The 14,576-nt window shown below is 28.5% G+C and overlaps 1 protein-coding gene across 1 annotated transcript in view; it reads left to right on the top strand.

Moving 5' to 3' along the window:
• Nucleotides 1-1,463: 1,463 nt before the first annotated feature.
• The window catches only part of LOC129987949 (uncharacterized), a 109,743-nt gene continuing 96,630 nt past the window's right edge, over nucleotides 1,464-14,576 (top strand). Inside the window, exon 1 of the mRNA XM_056095967.1 lies at nucleotides 1,464-1,545. The gene's annotated coding sequence lies outside the window, so the exon portion shown is untranslated. The remainder of the gene's footprint in view (nucleotides 1,546-14,576) is intronic.

Genomic DNA, 14,576 nt, shown 5'->3' on the forward strand with positions numbered 1-14,576 from the left:
ATGAAATAAAATAATAACCATTTTATTCAATAAATTCCACATGAGAAATAAATTTTAGAATGTGAAGAACATCAAATTATGAACAAATAAAAATTTAACTTAGAGTTGCATAAAAAAAGTAAACTTTACTGTCGTTTTTTTAAATGTTTGTAATTTTTTGAAATCTTTAAAATTAGTAAAAATGTTCACAAAATAAAACATCTAATACAAAAATTAATTAATTCGAAAATCAATTAAAATAAAAAAATATAATATTTTGTCTCGCAAAATAATTATCATTCTAAAAAGTAAAATTTCGTTTCGGGTATTATGATTAACACGGAAAATGAAATCTGGCATCTGAAATTAATTTGATTTTTTGGTATTTTTGATTTTTAAATTAATTTGATAATTTTATGATTTTAATGCTAAGGAAAATCATAAAATTATAGAAATATCGTTAAATAAATGAAAAAAATCGTTTGGTGATTAAATAAATATAACTTAAATGGCATTTAAAAGTGTGAGATGATATAAAATTATTTTTGAAACATAACTGAAATACATTATTCATGGAAGACAAGTGGGAAAACGCCCCAAATTTATTTATTTTATAATTAGCATTTTAATGAGCTTCCGGCTTTTGAAAAGCTAACTGAGATATTTGCTTGTCTAGGTTTGAAGAAATAAATGCGTGAAAATAATGAAGAAAAAATATATATTTAATAAATTAAAATTTTACAATAATTTTTTTATCATTTCCTTAATAATTTATAATTTAACATTTAACTCAGCTTTATGCACTAACAAATTACTAAAAAAATGGTGCACACATATGATTGTTTGAATTTTACATAGCAGAACAGAGTTATATTTTAGAAAATAGTGATAACTTCCATGAAAATTTCCAAGGAGTAAATCTTAATTAAAAAAAAACCTATCTGCTTGTACTTTTCAAATATAATGAATAGGCAAATAACTTTCTAACTACATATTAAAATAAAATCGAATGTTTTAAATTAAAGAAACCAAGCAATTTTATCAAGCTAATTTCTCTTTCCAATTACGATAAAATAAAAGTTTTATTCACCCCCCCCCAAATGTTACTTTCACTTAGGTTTACAAACTTTTCTTTCATTACCCGAAAAGTAATTGCAAGAGGACAATAGTCCTTACAAAACATTATTTAGATTGCAAACCAGAAAAACTACTGATGCTCCAATAAAATCAATCAATATCGAGATTCTGCTCCTGCATTTTTCAGTATGAGCTATAAATAACAATACCAAAAGAAATATATCCACATTCAACGCATTGAAGCAGGTGATATTTCTACACGAGGACCATAAATACTTCTGTTTCCAATTCAAAAAAACCATCAATGCTCTCAAACGATTCATCATTCGCTCGTTCTGCGCAGACGGGATTGCGCAAGAGAGCTCCAGCCAGGCATGCGCCCTGTGTGCCCTGTTCGCTTGCTTTCCCACACTAGGCGCCTGTCATGGCGGCTTCTGTGCACGGCTTTGATTTTTCGCTCAGCTGAAAAGGAGTGTGGGTAAAAAAAAGGTAAGGAATAAGATGCATTCTAAATAGAATAGATCCTTTTTGTTTTCTCTGTGATTACAGGTAAATGATTCCTTCTTTGCTGACATTATCAGAAAATACTGTGTATCACAATGCTAATTTATTCCATGTGGTTAAAATTGGAATGACTTGGTTGGAAGGGGTGACATTTCAAATTTTAAATTTCGTTTTAATATAATTTAAATTTTACTTAAATAGTTGCATTTTAGTTTGTTTAACTATACACTGACTATTATTAGCATTCCAAGAGAGATATAAAAATATTCGATAATTACACATAATGCTTTATATATATATATACATGTATCAATGCTCATTGGATTTCATTGCTTTATATCTTTATATCTTTTTAAGTTTCACGCTGTTAAGAGTTTTCAGTTAATATTTGGAAATTTTTACCTTGGATTATCAAGAACTGTTAATTAAAAATCTAGGTAATCTGTTCTCCTTTACATCCTAGAAATGATTTTTCAAATTAATATTTTATTTTTTCATTTCAAAATTTAAAAAAAAATAGAATAAATCTGTAAAACAATAAACTACATTTTCATATTGGAGAAATAAAAAAGAATTTTTATCTAAAGAAAAATCAGCGGATAATCAAGAAGGATAAAATAATTGCAATATATTTCTTAAAAAAACAAAATCACGTTTCGAAGAACATTTTTAGGTACTTCATTTCTGTAAAGAAAAAAATTATGGGGAAAATTTATTCGATAATATTTATTAAATGGGGAATTTTATGCAGTCGATTTATTTGAAAAAATCTCCAATTTTGTCTCTTAGACTAACGTTTCTTCCCTTCTAGTGTATTAGAAGGTAGGATATGACTTATGAAAAAAAAAAAAAAACTGAAGATACACATTTCAGTTTTTCCTCTGTGACTTAGTTATCGTTATTTTTTATTTCAAAATTTCGCCTTAGCTCGAATAAGCTATTGAAATGATTAACTAAAAAAAGATAATTTTCGTCTCTCTCCAAAATTTAAATAAAAATCTAATCAGTAAAGACAGTTTGACACTTTCTAATGGTCTAATTACACATTTTCCAATAAAAAAATTATTTAAATTAAAAGTGCAATAACTTGTATATTAACCCTTTCTAGGGCCGTGGGAAGTATGCTTCCCTCCAAATTTATCAATCTTTGTATGAAATTCTGTAGGTTGGCATAAGTTCTGACAAATTTTTTTAGTAAGACAGAAACTTAGATGCTTCAGTTCTTTATCTCAGACAAAATGATGTGTCTTGATTTGTTACTTAATTATTAATTAACCAAATTATTTAATGAATCAAATTAAATTTATCTAATAAGCTAAATGAATCTATTTTCTTATTCTAATTTCAAGCCTAAAAATATTTTAACGTAATATGACTTTAAAAAAAATGGCCCTTTAAATGGTTAAGGAATATCTGTAGTCTTTTTCTTGCAACTGAGTAACCATTTCTAATATACAAACACATTTTTAAAAAGTATATATAATATTTTTATTCAATGAGATTAGCAAGCAATGTTGTGTTTTACTTTTTATCTATTTTTTTGTGTTGCTTTATATTATAAGGAAGAAAATTATTTAGAGAAAAAAAATTATTTTCTAACTGTCAGTATTTACAAATTTATTTACTTAGAAGTTTGATACAACTCAACAATTTTCCATTTAAAAATCCCATGACGCATTAAATCATTCTAATTCTTTTTATGAATTATCATTCCTGTTCATATATACATATAAACAGACTTTCAAAAAAAAAAAAAAAACTATGATTTCAGTGCAAAGACGTCACGTAAAATTTCATCCGTCTTGTATTGATTCGTTTTTAAGAATATCATATTTACAAGTAAATAGAATTTCCTTGGTGGTTTTATTCAAATTTGTGCTAATATAAAAACAGGAGATACGATAAAAATATTGAAATTCAATCTTTTAGTACCTATTATATGAAAAATATTGCAGTAGACTCATTAAAAATAAATATTAAAATTAGTTAAAATACATTATATTAACATTCATTATTATATGTATAAATAATTTTTTTAGATTTTTTTCTTTACCGTCCTTAAGATTATATTCCTATGGTATTCTTTTCTGTAGAACATGAAAATTTTCCCAGAATTAAACAAAAAAAATTCTTTCATATATAGATAGCATTATTAAACTATTTTAATGAAATCTTATTTTAATTTTGTTTTTGTGAATCGCTTTCTCAACAGTTTGAGAGGCTCTTTAAATAATATAATATTACACTTCCTTCAAATTTTGCTTTTTTTTATCAATACTTCGATTAGATTAATAATCTTCGATTAGATTAATAATTATTGTTAATAATATTTTTTATGATAATTTTGCATAATATTATAGTTAGAAATATTTTCAGATTATTTTAAAACAATTCTATTCCGAAAATAACTAAAAATAATTTGAGTATATTATTTTGAATTTAGCTCCAAGAATAAATCGAGCCATTTAGCATCGAACACTTTTGTCTTATACACATAGATGAGTCAAATTATTACATTTTTAAGCTTAGTAATTAAATTATTATCTGTTTACCAAATTATCTAATAATTAAAATGAATTCACAAATATTTTTCACCGGCTTTCCAATCGAATTATTACGATAATATAAACCTAAAACAAAACTTTAATAAGATTGTAGAATACAAAATAGATAAGAATTTAAAGAATTACTTAGACTTAAGAGAAATATATCAATTTTATCCCATTTTAAGATTATTTTTTAAATCGTTTTCCCTTTTAAAAATACTAAACATCTGCTTTTATTTTGCAAACTAAAATTATCATAAAAACCAGTTCAAACTAATTGTTTTTTTTTCTTGTGAAAATACATAACCATCGATTTGTTTTATAAAAAATAAATATAGTATTATTTCAGATGGTATAATAAAATTTTCTTTTAGTATCCTATGTTTTTAGTCGATATTTCCAAATGTGATTTTAGCTTCTTGAACTATTAAGTTGGGATTTGAAAAAGAGTTTTATTATTTTTCATTCTGACAATTTCGTTTTCTATGCTTTTTTGTTTAAATTATTTTTTAAACGAAAGACAAACTATAACCTTAAAAATTAAATACAGATGTACTGAACACTTGGCACATCGCATCTGACATTTTTATAGTTAATTAAGTCGCAGTTTTGCTTTTTCGAATGCATTAGTTTGATGTTTCTCTGATGGTTATTTTCTTTTTATGGTTTTCATTTGTTGGTCAGGAATCAATCCTGATAGATGATAATTACAGTACAGATAGTTAGTTTTAATAGTTTTCTCGTATAAAAAGCACTAAACATCAGCTTTTTGTAAACACTAAACATCTGCATTTTGTAAATGATAATTATCATAAAATCAATTCAAATGAACTGTTTTTCTTTACTTGTGAAAATACATAACCATTGATTTGTTTTATAAAAAGAAATATGGCGCTTTTTCAGATGTATTAATAAAATTTTCTTTTAGTGTCTCGTGTTCTTAATCGTCACCTTCAAATGTCATTCTAGTTTCCTGAATTCCAAATTGAGATTTTAAAAAGAGTTCTTCTGTTACTTTCTGTTCTGATATTTTCGTTTTCGACCCGTTTTTTGTCAAAATTATTTTTTAAACAAAAGTCGAATTATAATCTTAAAAGTTAATTATTTATATACTGAACGTACTTTACAAATTACATTTAGCATTTTTTTAGATAGTTAAGTCGTTATTTGGAAGAAGTTCGTTTGAAGGCTATTTCTTTTAAAGTTACAATTGGTGACCATAAATTAATCGTAATTAATGATAATTACTAAATAAATGGTTAAATGCTTTTGCTTAACTTTATTATTTAACCAACTGCCTTTTATAATTAACTGGTTCAATTGAAACACGAACTGGATTTAATTTCAATTAAATCTCTCGCGTATTATTCCATGTCCACGATTTCCTGTACAAAGTGCTTTTAAGCATCAGATTATGGTAAATATGGGAACTGTGTAAATTTAATAACTTTAGTCTATTATGCGTATTAGGTAAATGAACCTTCTTAATGTCATTAGAAATTTAAAAGTTAAACTATTGGAAATTCTACATTATTTTTTAAGGTAATGCAATTTCACTTTCTAATTCTTCATGTATACAGTGCATATAATTTGTAGAATATTCCTTAGATTTCAAAATAAAAGAAAACCACAAGGTTAAATATTTTATTCAACAGAGAAAATGATTTGGAACTCATTTTAGAAATGGAATCAACTAGAAATCAATTAACGAAAACTATGGAAGAAATATTTTTTAAAAAATCATGAAAATTCAGAAATTGTTTTCCTGCACTTCCATCGATATCACTAAAAATACAGTTTTTTAAAATGATTTCATTACGTAACGTAAAAGCAATTTTCTGCCATATTAATTTGTGAAGATATTGATGAAAAATACCAAAATGTCGCTCATATTTTACTAATGAAAATCTTAAAAAATTCTATGCAAGGCGAATGTTTTCAAAATATATTTGTGATAAATTTAGTATTTTTTCTATGAAGTGATAACACACACACTCTCTTTTATTAGTAGTAAAACTACAATAATAGGAGGACTAACTACAAAATATTCTAGGTAAGAATATATAATTTTGAATAAATATTACTCTGTCAATGTATGGACCATCCCAAAAGAAAAGGAACAATAAATTAATGTAAACATTTATGTTTTGTATTTACTATATAAGCTCTACTTATTCTGAAATGTATAATTTTTCTGTTAGAGTTATGACGCTTGAGAAAGGCAAGAACATACTAACTCATTTGTATTTTGTCTTGCCACTTTCATCAGTATGTTAGTAATATATTTTATATCTGATATATGCTTGATAGAAATAAATACCGGTAAAATAGTTTTTGAAATAATAAGTATAATTTTATGAAAATTTTTTATATATGAAAAATAAAGAAGAAAAAAAAAGGGTGTTGGAATTTCGGATGCCAGTCTTGGGTGCACCGTTTGGTATGTTAAAGTCCGCAAATTAAAATGAGGAGAAAGGCGACGGTAAAAGGATATTTTGCAACGAACGTCATTTACTTTTGCAATGCCACTTTCAATTAGATATAAGAAAAAATTCTGAAACTGGATATTAGTACAAATTTGACTTTATGCTCTTTGATAATTTTTGTGCAGTCTGATTTTATGCACTTTATACACTATCAACCCCATTTTTAGAGAGACTACTACACACTATACTGTTACAAAATTTTTCTTCTACAAATACCGTTCATCAATCGCAACACATTTAATCGCTAGTTCAGCAGCTTGCTTGCTTGCTGTCTAATCCTCTCCAAATCTTTACTTGTCGGCGACTCCGACTCCTCTCACACACAACTTCTTCACTGCAGTTTCAGAGTGCCCGTCTTTTATAGTTCCGGGAGGCGGGGCTAGAATCTTCAGACCAATCAGGGTGTATCTGAGTGTATCTTGGTTCTTACTGGATGGATCGTGAAACTTCTCGAACTTTCCAGTATGATCCATTTAGTCGTCAAACTCGCCAAATTCGTCGCCAAATGGTCGCCAAGCTCAGCACGCACAGGACAGATCTTACAAAGGTTTTAACGGTTTTTCCAGGATGACACTATTCGTGCCGGCTAGCAAAATTACAGATTTGTAACAATACCTATATAGAGTACTATATACTATCGCCAAATTGTAGTTTATTTCTGGTTGAGATAAATAAAAAATGAAATGATTTTTTTTATTAGAGAAAAGACATGTAACAAGAACGTAATATAATTATAAAATATGCATGGCATACAAAACAAATCAAACAGAAACAAGCGACAATGGTCTTTCAGAAACTTTCTCTCAGTCTCTAATAAATATACATGTGTATTATTAACAGCATGCCATCAGTGAATAATAGTTACAATGAACCTATTAAAATGCAATCTTTGGTGATTAAACGCTGGGATGCAATTGATTCATAAGTACTAGAAAATAGAATATTATACGCTTATTTTTCCACCGATTTAAATCAAAATTTGTCACAGAACTATAATTGTTATCACAAAATCACATACCAAATTTCATATATTTAGATCATCGCGTTTTTGAATGATTGCATTGACATATTTGTGAAAGTACAGATAGACAAAACGATCAAATCCTGCTCGGATTTGGTTTTAAATTTGACTGGTATGTGCACTTTAGATGTTAAATATGTGCACCAAATATTATTCATTCAGATCTTTTCATTTTGAGTTATCGTGTTCATGAACAAACAGAAAAACAGACATGATTCCAAAATATTTTTTTTTCAGATTCAAGGAGATCTGAAACAGTTCGAATAACAATATTTTCTTTTTGTACACATCGTAGACAAGAAAGTAGAAATGATACAGGGAGCAAGACAATAATGAAAACAGCAGAAAAGCGAAAATACATCAAAATAAAAATAAAATAGAAATTTTTTTATTTGTTATATTTTTGTGTCGGTTCTGAAAGATTCGTGCTTAATGAAGCTGCTCTAGGAAGAGATTGTTCTTATCACGTATGAAGCAAAATAAAGTCTGGCTCATGACAATTTTTTTTTAACCACTTCTATTTTTTCTATATTCTGTAGTTTGGAAATTACAGGAAACTGCTGGAGGACATTTAATATCAAGATATATTGGATCACTTTTTTCTTCATAGGAGCAATTATCATTTGTTCGAAGAATGAAGAAATGAAGGAAAAATACTCATTCTGAAGTTGTACATATTAAATTTTAAGAGAAAAGTAAAGGCGTTATTAAAATACTAAACTATACAAAGAATTATTGGTCAACTGCTCTTCATTCTTCTTGCTGTCATTCAGTTAGTCAAAGAGTGTCAATTTAGAACGGGCATCATTGCATTGCCTGTTACGGTTACTTTTTGAATCATAGCATAGTAAAAATTTTAATAAAGGTTTTAAGATAGTTGTTTAAATAAATAATTTTCTGCAAAAAAAAAAACAAAAAAAACATGGAAAATTAAATCAGTAGTTGTTCTTGATAAAAGCTGATAATCGTCTGCGTTTAATTTTTTCATTTAAAATTTTGCTAATGCGTTAACAACTTTTTATATGTATTTTTAATCTTTAGCATAGTAAATATATAATATTACTTTTGGAAAATTATTAAAATGGAAGAAAGAAATTGTATGGAATAAAATTTATGTCAATGAAAAGATTTATATATTTTCATATGATGCAAAAAATAGTTTTTGTCGGACAATATGTTCGGAAAATATCACGAAAACAATGCTAAAAATTTGCTTAAACTTTTAATTCATTGTAATTTTAATTAATTTTTGAGTTTTAAAATTTCACCAATGATTTTTTTCTTGTTTCATATCATTACATAAACGGAATTTCTTTGAGATTTGTTATTTATTTTTTGTTCCGTAGAAGACGCAGGTTGAGGTGATAGAAAAATTTAATAGCAGTAAGCTTTTAATCTTATAAAATAATCTTTAGATTCCTTTTAAAACCTATAAAAACACGGCCAAAATATTTTTTTAAAAATAAAATAAAAATATCAGATAATAAAAGTAGAATAGCTTAAGTCTCACCTTCGCTTAGCAAATGAGTATCTATAGATTTTCCTATTTTAATATCTTGGACATCTATTAAATTATTTCTTAAATTTAGAAAAAAACTATTAAAAATTGGAGAGAAAGTTGCGAAAGGTACCTACATTATTGAAAAAGTAAAAAGCTGAAGTGTACGATAGGTAGAATTGTAGAATAGGTACTAAGGTAATTTGCTCCTTCGTTGTAGCGGGAAAATAGCAAGATTTCGGTTTTTTTTTTAGTTTAATTATATTAACGCCCAATTTTAAAGCAACACTAGGGCAATTTTGGGACGGACCTCGTAATTTTGAACAGCGGTCAGATGATGAAGACGACACCTGAGCTGGTACCTCCCTCTCCACACCACACCAGCGATAGGACGTTTGGCGAGGATGTTTAACGTGCACCAAACCCGCTTACACGACGGTTTTTCGATGGAATAGGGTCTCGAACGTTCCGAAGCCGAGACTACCACCAGGCCACCGCGGCCTCTGGCAAGATATCGGATAACTATTAATTAATTGAATTTTTAATTAACTTTTGAAGTGACATGTTGACGATATTCTTTCGCTTTTTTACAATAATAAGTCTGCGAAGTTTGATTAAATTCAGCCCAATTATTTATAAGGGTATGTGTAATAACCACAATGACCTTATTTATATTATGATATAAAGTTAACATGGAATCAAAGAAATACATCACTCTCTTTAATCAAAATCACTAAGTAAACAATATATTCAAAAGAAGCTGAAATTTAACCTCTGATGTTATCTGCTTATTACAGATCCATCAGTCTGAATTTTGGTACATCTGGATTTAGCAGAATATTTCAGTTTTTCAGAATATTGGATAAAATCATTAAACTTCAAAAACAAGTTAATTTTAACAATCGAGTCCTTATTTAAATAAAATATTAAGGGAAATTAAATGCTCCGATAGTTATTTAATAATAAGAAATACAATTACAGTGCACTCCCAAGTAACTGGTTCTCGACTATCCGGGTTCCGTACAATCTGGCCTAGTTTTCTTATGTCGTAATTAACCCCTTAACTGTTTCATTTTCTTTGCTACCTAATAAGGTGACACCTTCTATTTTGGGAATATTTCTTATTTTGATTCAAATAGAAATCCATTGAATACTTACTTGACTTATCTATGTATTTGAAGTAATTTTAATATTGAATTATAATCGTTATGAATGGTTTATTTTTTGCTTACAACTTTCGAAATTCGATAAATCGATGCACGTATGGCACTCGGGCAAAGCAGTTAAGCGGTTACATGAGGAATGCAAGGCATCTATTAAGGACGCCTATTATGTCATCAATTAAGATTTTTTTCAAAACCTAAAAACTGTGCGTCTTGACTCTTGTCTTAGGGTTACTTTTTCATATCTGTGCAATCATTTATTAGTGGAAAATGAAATTAGTTTTAGCAAATTTTCTTAAGAATTAGGCTTACGATTTACGTTTATGTTTTGTATATGTTTACTGCATTTATGTGAGACATTACAGAATTTATGTTAAAATGTGATCAGTTTATATCCTTAACTTACTTTAATAAATTCTTGAAACGTGCAGTGCAGTATACAAACATATATAAACTACCGGTACGGAGCCTTCTGCTTTAACTGGACACGTTACCGGCAACTGCTTCCATGATTCAGCGGGCCGCGGTGACGTTCACATTGAGATAAATGGAGGGAATTATCTCAATGTGAACTACAATGTAATGTGATGTACAATGGGAATACTCAATGTGAATTACACTGTAATGAGCCTTCTGTTTTAACTGGACACGTTACTGGCAACTGCTTCTATGATTCACCGGCCGCTGTTGCGTTCACATTGAGATAAATGGGGGCTTAGTATTCAATAAAAAGTAAGAAAGTGTGTATTATAATAGTGAGTTTTGTTATAAAAACTTAGCCTTCTGGTATAGGTGGGCAAACAAATGAATTTATAAAACTCCGGAATATCCGGCTTTTGTATTATCCGGCAAGTCCTTCCACCCCATTTGGCCGGATACTCGGGAGTGCATTGTATTAGAATTTGTTTTAATATAAAGTAGAATAACCGATGGCATAGAAGTTAAAAGGAAAAAGAAAACATCATTTGCAAAACGTATGTGAGTGAAAAATGATATTTATTGATCAGTTTCATGAAAAATCTCAACATTTAAAAATATCACCTCAAGCAAACTTATTCACTTCAGTTTTATGAAGCGAAACGAATATAACCAATCCTGAAAACGGGTTGTTACAAATGGAGAGGAAAATGGCTAACAATAGAGAATACAATGAAAGTACTTATAACAAACATAAAATTCGCGACTTTGCAAATAATAGGTACTAAAATAGCACTTAAAGAACGGCATTTTGATATGAATTTTATGTTTCCTAAAAGTAATAACCGAGCTACAGGGAATAAAGTTTTCAAACCCTTTTGTACTTTCTAAAATTATATGTTATTTTCTACGCATATATCAGTTTTTGAGTCTCCTATTTATAAAAGTAATCCCTTCTTTTACACACTGAAGAAGGTGTATTCTATGCAAATTATATAAAGAGACTTCATTTGATGTTTAGTGGATTTCTTACAATGAGTTTATATTACCCTGTTTAAGCAAAGCGATGAGATTCTGCCCATGATTTTCTTATATACAATGGAATTAGATACTTTCGTAGTATATTTAAGAAATAAGTGGGCATTTTGGAACTTCTTTTGATTTATTGGTTATAAGATTTGATACTGATTTGCAATTTGGTTATCAAGATGCTTACTGTATTTTATTTGTCGTTTTTTAAAAAAAAGAAATTATATTGTCACGTTGGTTCTTTAGTGTGGAACGCAATGACACACACAAGAAGTAGAGGTAAACCAATTTATTAACTCAACTCTGAACTGAGAACACAGTGACTGACAAATCTTCTGTTTTTATACTAGCAGGGAAATTTCCAGAATACTTTTCTGGAGACAGTCAGAAAATTCCAGAAAACTTGTCTGGTAACCTAAAGAAAGGTCCAGAATCTTCTGGAACATAAAATAAAGGGAAACATAAAATCAAGGAATTAAATATTTACACAAACTGGGAATCGCATTGTCTCTAGCGTGATTTGAACTTATAATCTCTTGATTATGAGATCAGTGCTATGACCATTCGGTCATGGTGAATCGACTGCCTCTTTTCAATGCAGCAATATTAACGAACAGATAAATCAATATCCGAACAATATCATGACGATAGCATGTGCCAAATTTCATCTGTCTAGCTTGCTGCATTTTTTTATTATATTTTCATATAAGTAATAAATGACAGATAGATAGATTTTTACTTAGACGCTATTTCTTCCAAAATGTGATAGAAATATATAATTCTTGAGTAAAAATCGCATTATCAAAATCCAAATTTCATTTGATTAGTTCCTTCTACTTTCAAATTATTACCGTCACAAATAAATGAATTAGCTCCAAAAATGAATTTTTAGGATTCTGAGAGGTCTATACCATGGTGCTTTTTTCAAAATTTCGATAACGACTTTTTGAATGATAACTATATTTTTTTCTATACTTCACATACAAGCAGGATCGTAATTACCACCAGGACACCTGTCAAAACAATAACTATCTGAGTATCTGAGTATAAGAACCTTCTAAAGAGTAGAAAAGGTATATATTGATTTATTTTATGTTTAAAATTTCATTTGAAAAAGAATTGACAATTGAAACTTTAACTAAAAAAAAAGGCTAAAACGAGCTTGAGCTAGCTAAACGGGTTTAGCCAACTAGCTAACTAAGCTATGATTTAGTTTTAACTTTGTTTTTCAAGTCGAGAATATACTTATCTAATTATAAATGAACTTTATTTGTGTTTAAATAAAAAAAAAAAACCATATCTGAGAATGCTTGCATGTCTCAGATTAGATACAACCAAATATCTTAAGCTATCATAGAATTTTTTCCTTAAGATAATAAAGCAGAAATCAGAAATAACATAGAGTTAGCATATATCAACGATACATTTTTTAAAGTAATTTTACTTAATTAAATTGCTCTTTAAAGGCTGGAGTAGTATTTCTGAAACTGTCTCGCTGCCTCTAATAAATGTGTTACCTGTATTTCCTTCACATAAAATTGTGGACACTGACACGAACGCCATGAATACTCAAATTTGTATATTCAAAATACTATAATTGGCAGTTATGCGTTTCATGACACAAAAAAGAAAACCAATACTTGTTTATTAACTGCATTTCATTGGCGATTGGGGAACAGCAATAACAAAATATCAATCTTTGGACGAATGTAGCGTACGATTAGTGGAGTGCAGTCAATACACAAGTACCAGAAAATCGAATATGTGTTTTGGAAGATTTTTTTTATTCAATCGAGCGTGAATTCTTTCCATTCAAATCACACACGAGAGTTTTGTTCATACTAATATAGCAAAGAAAACTGAGTATACATTTTGGATGTCTTTACACTAACCAACTGAACAATTATAGTTATTAGATCGCATGCTAAAGTTTACTTATCTAAGTCATTGTATTCTTGAATTATCACGTGTATAAATATGAACATACCGACAGATGGACAATCCGTTTACGGATATGATTAAAAATTTCATAATCATTTTCACTTTAGATGTTAAATCTATGTGTCAACTTTTATTCACCTGGCACATTATGTTATAAAACCTTATTTATTGAATTCTACTACAATCGAGTAGCGAAACAAATATATTTTCTATAAATGGATTTCGTTTGAAATTTGATAAAAATCAATAAATTTGGTTTAAAGACTACACCAAATTTCACTCGTCAAGCTCAATGGACATTTCAGTTATCGTTTATATGTCTAAGATAGACATATTTTCAAGAGTATTTTTTGGGCTAAACAATTTCTGAAATTTTGAGGTTCGTCAAAAAATTGAGTTCAGATGTTTTTATCATAACAAAAATTTATTTCTCTTTGTACGCTTCGTAAAAACAAATAAAGAGTAGAGAAGAAACATAAGTGCCAATAGTCCTGATGTTCCAATTCGCTAGCTACGACGAAAAAAAAATTTTTGTTCCAACAATCCATATAATTTTCTATTTTCACTTCTTTTACTTAAATATATTCGTGATATATTGAATCCGTTTGAAAAAAACAGGCGACTCACTTATAGATTTGAGAAATGGACAATCTTGGCAAAACGGAAGGTGAGGAAACTACAACCTTTGATTGCTACAGCGAATTTAAGCTATAACCCTGAGATTAAGACACGCAGAACCACAACCTTGCATGAAACACTTAGAAACTATCAACATCATAGTCTTTCTACGGATTTCCAAATAAACGCACTACAATTTCGATTGATTTTTTTGAATGTAACAGATAATACTCATGTGACAAAGACACCAGTGTAATGTAGCCAATTCACGCGACATCGAAACTACTTGACACAAGT

Source organism: Argiope bruennichi, chromosome 10, assembly GCF_947563725.1.
Source record: "Argiope bruennichi chromosome 10, qqArgBrue1.1, whole genome shotgun sequence".
Classification (NCBI taxonomy): Eukaryota; Metazoa; Arthropoda; class Arachnida; order Araneae; family Araneidae; genus Argiope; species Argiope bruennichi.